We start from the raw sequence: 9,593 nt of genomic DNA on the forward strand, positions 1-9,593 counted from the left end.
CCCAGGTGGGTGGTGTGCTCTGGTGCTGTGCAAGTGCAGCTCCTAGTACCTGCTACTGGTGTATGGTGCAGACCTAAATTATTTGTACAAACCTCAGGCGTGTTACCTAAAGAGGCCCATCCTGTGTGTCTAAAGGGCCATTTGGCTGTTCTAACCTCCCAAGAAGAGGAAAGAAATATCCTGTTAGACCCTGTGAGCTAGATGTTCATGTGACATATGAAGGCTTTGGATGGGGTTTGTGGCAATGAAGGGAACAGCTATGTCAACCTTTGGGTTTCTGGTCCCAACTATGGAAAGGAGCAGAGGTATGGTACTCCTTAATTGAAAAGCAGTTGGCTGCAGTATATGTTGCCCTGTTGACCATGGAGGCCATAACAGAAACTGTCCCCATGACAGTTAGGACCATGTATCCCATTGCAGGGTGGGTCCTGGACTGGATGGCCAAGCCTCATAGTTGGACAGCTCAGATGCCCACATAGGCTAAGTGGGGGGCTTATCTTCAACAAAGGAGCACTTTGTCCAATAACACTTTGCAGGCTGAGCTACAAGAAGTGTTATGTCCAGTTATTTATGTAGATGAGAAATCTACTGTTCCTGTCCCTATAGAAGAGATGGAAACTAGCCCCCCTCCAGGACGGGCAGGCACCTATTCCCTCAGATGCACGGTACACTGATGGGTCCAATAGTGGCTAGCCTGCTTTGTGGACTGCCATAGCAATTGACCAGAGACAGAGACAATCTCATTTGACACTGATATGGGGCAGAGCAGCCAGTGAGTTGAACTCTGAGCCATTTGACTTGTTCCAATTGATGAAGCCCCACCCTTGACTATTTGCACAGATAGTTGGGTAGTGTACTGAGGGCTAACATTATGGATCTCTACCTGGCATACAAATAAATGGACAGTTATGCATAGACCATTGTGGGGACAGGCATTGTGGCAAGGCTTATGGGAGTTAGGCCACCAGAAACAAACCACTGTATATCATGTTACTGGACATAGACCTCTTGCTTACCCAGGGAATGATGAGGCTGATACTCTAACCAAGGTGTGATGGCTAGAAATGGTACCTGCCAGTCCCTCAGGAAGGGAAGTAGCCCAGTGGCTATGCTATCACCTCTTACATACTGTGCAGAGGACTGTATGGTCCACTATCAAAACTTGGGAGTTACCTGTTGCATTGGCACAGGCACAAGAGTTTGTGAGACCTGTGTTGTCTGCTCCCTAGAACATCCCCGAAGGCCTGTGGCAACTTCTGGGCAGGTTGTGGCAGGTGGATGTAGTTGGGTCACTACTTAGTTCAGAGGGATATAAGTATGCTATTTACAGGTGTGGATGTGGCTGCAGGACTTTTAGCTGCTTGTCCCACAAGGCATCTAGATCAGAAAGCAGTGATTGCTGCACTAGAGTGGTTATGTGCTGCTTGTGGGCGACACTTAATCATTGAAAGTGATCAGGGGACACATTTTACTGAGGCCTAGGTACAGCAGTGGGCTCAAGACTTGCCCAGGGCTCAGGAAATTACATATTGCCTATCATCCCCAGGCTGCTGGAATGATTGAACAGTAAAATGGTTTCTTAAAGCAGGGCCTGTGAGATATAGATGCCACCCCTACACTGAGGGGTTAGACAAAATGCTTATGGACTGTCCTCTGAATTCTAAATGAGAAGAGTCAGAAGGGCCCAGCTCTGGTAGAAGCACTGTTCTACCAGACTGTAGTTCCAATTTAGCTGCAGGTACAGACTAAGTGTTCTTGCTGAAACCAGGCATGGGAAAACAGGGGAATATTCGCTTGCCTGCTCTGGAGGGCCTGGAGCAAGGGCAAGCAGCCACTTGGATGTGGCCTTGGGAAATAAAAGCCTCTTATATGAGTTGTGTGGCTCTTGTTGCCCCTTGGAGCCAAGAGGTGGAGAGAAACTTACAAATAGTGCCTTGGGTGATTGGGGCATGGCCGCCAGTCTTAAAGATGACATATCCAGGGCCAGCAGACCATGGAATGCTTCTTTGTGGCACCTGTGTGATTTTACTATGGCACATTGTGAGTTCTCTCCTGTTATTGCAAATAGATGCTGAGCCCCCAGTTGAGGCATGAAAGGTCCAGTATTCATGCCCAGGAAGACCCCCTCTTCCAGCCCCTGATTTATTGGCTGACCAGAAGCTTGCTTGTATATTCCCTGAGGCTCCTAACTTGCCTTTACCAGTACCTATAACTGTTCTGTCTTTTTGCCCTTAGGGTGCAAAGTAACACTTTAGTGGACTGGGTTCCTACCCATGCCTTAGTGGTTGACCAATCAGCATGCTGGTTCTGCACTGAACTCTCCCTGATCACATCATCCAGCCTTCCATGGCACATCTCTCCTGCTTCTCTCTGCAATTATAGATGTACTTAAAATCATATTCTATTGATAAATCATAAAAATAGCTAACTAACACTGAGTGCTTATGTGTGCCAAGCCTTGAGTTAAGCACTTAATATGAATTATCTTAAAACAAAACAATACCAAACAACAAGAAAAAAGAACAGGCACTATAAAAGCAGATATTAAGGCAGAATAGGAAAAACTTAGGGAAACTTCCAAATGAGTTAAATGAGGATATAGAAACCACATGTCACAGGATAATAAGCTGCTAGTTCCTCTCATCAGAGCCCCCACGTCCATCATAATAAAAGGGAAAAAAATCTATGGCATTCCAGCACTTTTGTGGTGGTAACAGAAGTCAACAACAAAACCAGGACTAGCTATAACCAGATCAATTCAAGATGGAGGAGAAATTAACCAGAGACCAACTTCAAAGCTCATTATTTCACCATTATAATGAAAACAGACCCAACAAGCAGAAGGGGATCTGAAGGGAATGAACACCATAATACTTTAGGAACAGAACATATTAGAAAAAAGATCCTTATCCCCACCAGAAGGTAGAGTCAGAATTTGGTGCCACAGAGTTCAGAAACAACACACTTCACATGAGAAGCTCACTCAAGAGTTCACTAGTGTCCACCTGAACATGTACTTTCACTTTTTTTATAGTGGCGTATCCTAGTTTATTTTTCTCTACTTGAATAAAGTTTGCTTTTGGACCATAATTCAGACTTCTTGAATTTTTGTGTGTGTGAGTCAAGAGAGTTTGGTGGTCTTAAACTGCTGTGGCAGGGCCAGTTTCTGGCATGGAACTAGTTCAATGACAATATTATTTTTTTAAAAATTAAATTATTATTTTTCATTTTTAATTATAGTTGGCATTCAATATTGTGAAGTCTGTCCAGAAAGTATTCAACCATGTGATATGAAAATAGAGATATTCATCAAAGAAGATGTAAGATACAAAAAGCATTGTACATAGAACAATGATGTCTCAGTCCCCTTCAAAGTAGACACCTTGGGGCCTCACACAGTTTTCCCAATCACCATTAGGTGACCCATTATGTTTTCCTGAATCTTATCAATGGTCTGAAATCTTTTCCCTTTCAAAGGTGATTTTAGTTTTGGGAAAAGCCAGAAGTCACAGGGTATCAAATCTGAGCTGTAGGGGGGCTGAGTGACCTGGGTGATTTGATGTTTCACCAAAAAACTCTGCATGAGACATAATGCATGAGTAGGCACATTGTTGTGATGAAGCTGCCCCATCACCAGTGGCCCATAGCTGTGGCTTTCTGAATTATCTAAATAGTTTCCATGGAGGAATGTACAAGCTTAATGCAAAATTTGATGCAGATCCATTGCTCCACTTGCTCAGTCATTTTGGATGAGATAGCCATGTAGTACACATGCTCACTCAACATCATCTACTACCCCTGCTGACTAGTACTGTGAAGTCATCATCGTTCATTCATGTGCATTCTGGTCCACTCTTCTTAGCTGCCAGGTTACATAGACGTTGTGAAAATTGTCCTTGTTATTTTAACAGTGGTTAGACTTTTTCATGACAGATCTCTCACTTTATATTAGTTTCAAGCATACAGCATAGCATTAGACATTTATATAATTTGTGAAGTCATCAGCCAATGTCAGTATACATATGACCTCATATTTAGTTATTACAGGATTATTGACTATAGGAAACTATGCTGTACTCTACATCCCATTAATGTCTTTATAACTGGCAGTTTGTACATCTTAATCTCTTCACCCTTTTCCTGCCTCCCCAAACCACCTCCCATTTGAATAACATCAGTTTGTTCTCTGTATCAATCAGTTTGTTTCAGTCTTGTTTGTTTTAAAATACTATAATTATTATATTTTGTCCTTTAAATTCCTATGTAAGTGAAATCATGTGGCATTTGTCTTTCTCTGACTGACTTATTACACTTATCATAATACCATCTAGGTTTCTTTATGCTGTCTCACATAATAAGATTTCATTCTTTTTTATGGCCAATTAATATCCCATTGTATATATGTACCACTTCTTCTGTATCCACTAATTTGTTAATGGACACTTAGGTTGCTTCCATATTTTGTTATTGTAAATACTTCTGCAGTGAACATAAGTATGCATGTAATCTTTTCAAATCAGTGTTTTGGATTTCTTTGGATAAATACCCAGAATTGAAATTGCTGGGTCATAAGGTAGTTCTATCTATAATTTGTTGAGGAACCTCCATATTGTTTTTCATAGTGGCTACACCAAACTGCAATACTATCAAGAATGCATAAAGTTTCCCCTTTTTCCACATCCTTGCCAACACTTGCTGTTTGTTGATTTACAGTTGATGCCCATTCTGAGATGCATGAGGTGGTATCTCATTGTTCCTTTAATTGCATTTCTCTGGTGCCTAGTGGCATTGTGAATCTTTTCATATGTTTATTGGCCATCTGTATGTTCTCTTCAAAGAAATATCTACTCAGGTCCTCTACACATTTTAAAATTGGATTGTTTTATCCTTGTTGTTAGGTTGTATGAGTCTTCAAATAAATTTTGGATGTTAATCCTTTATCAAATATGTCATTGGCAAACAATCAGTAGGTTAGCTTTCCATTTTGTTGGTGGGTTATTTTGCTGTAAGACATTTTGTTTTTTATTTTAGTGTAGTCCCGTTTGTTTATTTTATAATTTTGTTGTTGGTTTCCTTTGCCTGAGGAGATATATTTTTTTAAAAAAAACATTTTTGAGAGCAATGTTGCACAGTTTGCTGCCTATATTTTCTTCTAGGAGTTTTTTTGTCTTGAATCTTATATCTAAGCCTTTAGTCCATTTTGAATTTTTCTTGTATATAGCATAAGAAGGCGGTCTAGTTTCATTTCTTTGGGTGTGTCTCTCCAGTTTTTCCAACACCATTTATTAAATGGAATGTCTTTACTTTACTGCATATTCTTGCCTTCATTGTCCTAGATTAATTGATTATATTGACATGGGTTTATTCTGGGCTGTATGTTCTGTTCCATTGATCTATATGTCTGTTTTAGTGCCATGCAGTTTTGATTAATATAGCTGTATCATGCTATTTTGATTAATATAGCCTTGTAGTATAATTTGATATCAGGTAGTATGATACCTCTAGTTTCTCTTTCTCAAGATTGCTGTAGTTATTCAAGGTCTTTCATGGTTCCATATACATTTTAGGATTATTTGTTCTAGTTTTGTGAAAATTGCTTTGGTATTTTGATCAGATTGTATTGAGACTATAGATCACTTTGAGTGATATGGATATTTTAATGTTACTTTATCTTATACATGATCATGTTATATGCTCCTATTTATTTGTATTTTCTTAAAATTTTCCCCAATATCTTACACTTTTCTGAGTGCAGGTGTTTTACCTTCTTGATTAAATTTATTTCTAGTTATTTTACTTTTCTGATGTAATTGTAAATAGGGTTGTGTTTTTATTTTTCTTTCAGATGGTTATTGGTGTGTAAAAATGCAACCAACTTTTGAATATTTATTTTGTATCCTGCTATTCTACTGAATTCATTTATCAGTTGTAGTAGAATTTTTTTGTGGAGTAATTAGGGTTCTTTACATACAGTATCATGTTATCTGCAAATATCAGTTTGGATATCTTTTAATTCTTGTGTGCTGGCTTTGTTTGGAATTCTAATACTATGTTGATTATAATAATTTTAGCTATTCACCAATAAGTATGATGTTAGCTGTGGGCTAGTTATATGGTTTTATTATGTTGATATATGTTTCCTCTATCTCTACTTTGCTGACAGTAATTTGTCATAAATTGATCATGGATTTGTCAAATGTTTTCTTTTTGCATCTAGTGATATAATTATATGATTTTTATCTTTCATTTTGTTTATGTGGTACATCATACTAATTGATTTGTAAGATACATTCCAGGGATAAATCCCATTTGACCATGATATATGACCTTTTTAACATATTGCTGACTTATTTTTGCTAATATTTTGTTGAGGAATTTTCCATCAGTGTTCATCAGGGATATTCTTTTTTTTTTTTTTTGTAATATCTTTGTCTGGTTTTAGAATCACAGTAATGCTGGTCTTTTCAAATGAGCCTGGAAGATTTTATTCCTTGAAAATTATTTGCAATAGTTTGAGAGATAGGTGTTAGTTCTTTGAATATGTGGTAAAATTCACCTGTGAAGCCATCCAGTCCGGGACTTTAGTTTGTTGGGTGTTTTTGGTTACTGATTCCATTTTATTACTAGTTATTAGTCTGTCCAAATTTCTTATTTTTCTCTTCACTCAGTCTTGAAATATTGTATATTTGAATAAACATACATTTATTTCTTCCAAGTTGTCCAATTTGTTGGCATATAAATTTTCATAGTATTATCTTATAATCCTTTGTATTTCTGTGATGTCAGTTATTACTTCTCTTTCATTTCTGGTTTTATTTATTTGGGTTGTCTTTTTTTTCTTGGTTAGTCTGGTAAAATGTTATTTTTGTTTATTTTTTCAAAAATCAGCTTTTGGTTTCACTGAATTTTATATGTTTTTAGAATCTTTTTGCTTATTTTCATTCTGATCTTCATTATTTTCTTTCTTCTACTCACTTTGGGCTTTGTGTGGTTTTCTTTTTATAGTTCTTTTAGGTTTAAGGTTAGATTGTTTATTTAAGATTTTTATTGTTCTGTGATATTATAAATTCCCCTCCTTGGACTGAATTTGCTGTGTTCCATAAATTTGGGTCATTGTGTTTTCATTTTAATTTGTATCAAGGTATCTTTTGATTTCTTCTTTAATTTAATTGCTAACCCAGTAATTATTTAGCAGTATATTATTTACCCTACATGTGTTTGTACTTTTCATTATTTTGTGGAATTGATTTCTAGTTTCATATCATTATGATGAGAGAAGGTGCTTGATTTGATTTTAATATTCTTATATTTATTAAGCCTTTTGTGTGGCCTAATCTAAAAAATGTTCCATGTACACTTAAAAATATTTATATTTTGTTGCTTTAGGGTGAGATGCTCTAAAAATGTCATTTAAATCCATCTGATCTATTGTTGTTTTGAACCCTTTATCATTTTGTGCTGCCCTTCTTTGTCTCTTTTATAGGCTTCATTTTATTTATTTTTTATTTTATTTTAATTGCTGTTCAAGAACAGTTTTTTGTCTTTTACTCCAGTCCCAGCCCACCCACCCAGCCCTTCCCCCCTCCCTCCCATTTCCACCCCACCTAGTTTTTGTTCATGTGTCCTTTGTACTTGTTCCTGTAGACCCTTCCCCTTATAGGCTTCATTTTAGAATCTGTTTTGTCTGACATAAGCATTGGTACCTCAGCTTTCTTTTACATTTTCATTTTCATGAAGTATTATTTTCCATCCATTCACTTACAGTTCATGAGTGTATTTTTATCTGATGTGTCTCTTGTAGACAGCAAATACGTGGTGTTATTTTATTATTCTTTCTGTTACTCTATGTATTTTTATTTCTTTATTTTAAATTAAATTTATTAGACATTGTTTAATAGTGATATATAGGTTTCAAGTGTAAATTTTGGATACATGACCTGTGTATTGCAATATGTGCCCACCACCCAAAGTCAAATCATCTTCCATCACCATATATTTGACATCTTTCACCCTTTACTAATCCCTACCCCTTTCTTTTAGTAACCACTATAATGTTGTCTGTGACTATGAGGTTTTGTTTGTTTGTTTGTTGTGTATTCATTTGTTTCTTTCAGTTTTATACCACAGACATGAATGAAATCATATGGTTCTTAATTTTTTTCTGTGTTTTCACTTAGCATGATATTCTCAAGGTCCATCCATGTTGTTACAAATGGCATCTTTTCCTATGGCTGAGTAGTATTCCATTGTGTATACACACACACACACACGTATATAACATATAATACATAATATTAGATATGTATTACATATCCTTTATCCACTCATCTAGCTAAGAACACTTTGGTTATTTCCATGTGTTAGCCACAGTGAACGATGCTATAATGAACACAGGGGCACATACATCTTTACAAATAAATGTTTTCAAATTTTTCAGGTAGACACCTAGATAAAAGTTTATTGGGTTGTATGATAACTCTATTCTTAATTTTTTAAAAAGAACTTCCATACTGTTTTTCATAGTGGCTATACCTGTTCACATTTCTACCAACAGCGAATGAGAGTTTCTTTTTTTCATAACCTTTCTAACACTTAGTATTACTTACATAGTTGGTAATAACCATTCTAACAAATGTGAGGTGTTATTTCTGTAGTTTTGGTTGCATTTCCCTTGCAGCTAGTGAAGTGGAATATATATATATATATATATATATCTGCTGTCCATTTGCATGTCTTCTTGAGAGAAATGTTTGTTCACATCCCCTGCTCATTTTTAATTGGATTGTTTTTTTTGTTTGGTGTTGAGTTATATGATTTTTTAAATATATTTTGATATTAATCCCTTGTTGGATCTGTCATTTACAAATAATATCACATATTCAGTGGGTTGCCTTTGTGTTTTATTGTCAGGTTTTTTGTTTTGTTTCATTTTATTTTATTTTATTTTATTTTATTTTATTTTATTTTATTTTATTTTATTTTATTTTGCTGTGCAGAAGCTTTTTAGTTTGGTATAGTCCCATTCATTTAATTTGCCTTTACTTTTCTTGCCTTTGGGGCCAAATTCATAAAAATCTTCCCTAAGACCAAGGTCCATAAGTTTAGTACCTATGTTTTATTTTATGTAATTTATTGTTTCGGGCTTTATATTTAAGTCTTTGATCCATTTTGAATCAGTTTTTGTGTTTTTCATATAATGTAGATTAAGATGCTTAACCCACCTGTGCCTGAATGGAGGGCTCAAAAAATAAAAATGGTGGCTCTCATGTAGAAACCACAGTATTCAGGTTCTCTAATGTCTTTGGTGGCTTTTGAGCTGTTGTCCCTTTTCTGATTCTTAGGGTGAGTGTGAGTGGGTGATTTTCTGCACAGACCCTTTAAAAAAATGTCTGGGTTTCCAGCAGTTCTTCAATTAACTTGGGTGGAGTCTGCTTATTTTCACAGCCAGCTATTGTGAGGATTCTTCTTCTCAGCACTGGTGCTTTTGGCTTGTGTGGGTATGAGACCCATTGCTACTAAGGGCATACTGAGAAAATGTCCTGATTTTCCACTGCCACATGTTGATGTGGGACCAGCCCTTTTTGAATTTCTGT

This window comes from Phyllostomus discolor, chromosome 10, assembly GCF_004126475.2.
Source record: "Phyllostomus discolor isolate MPI-MPIP mPhyDis1 chromosome 10, mPhyDis1.pri.v3, whole genome shotgun sequence".
Taxonomy (NCBI): domain Eukaryota; kingdom Metazoa; phylum Chordata; class Mammalia; order Chiroptera; family Phyllostomidae; genus Phyllostomus; species Phyllostomus discolor.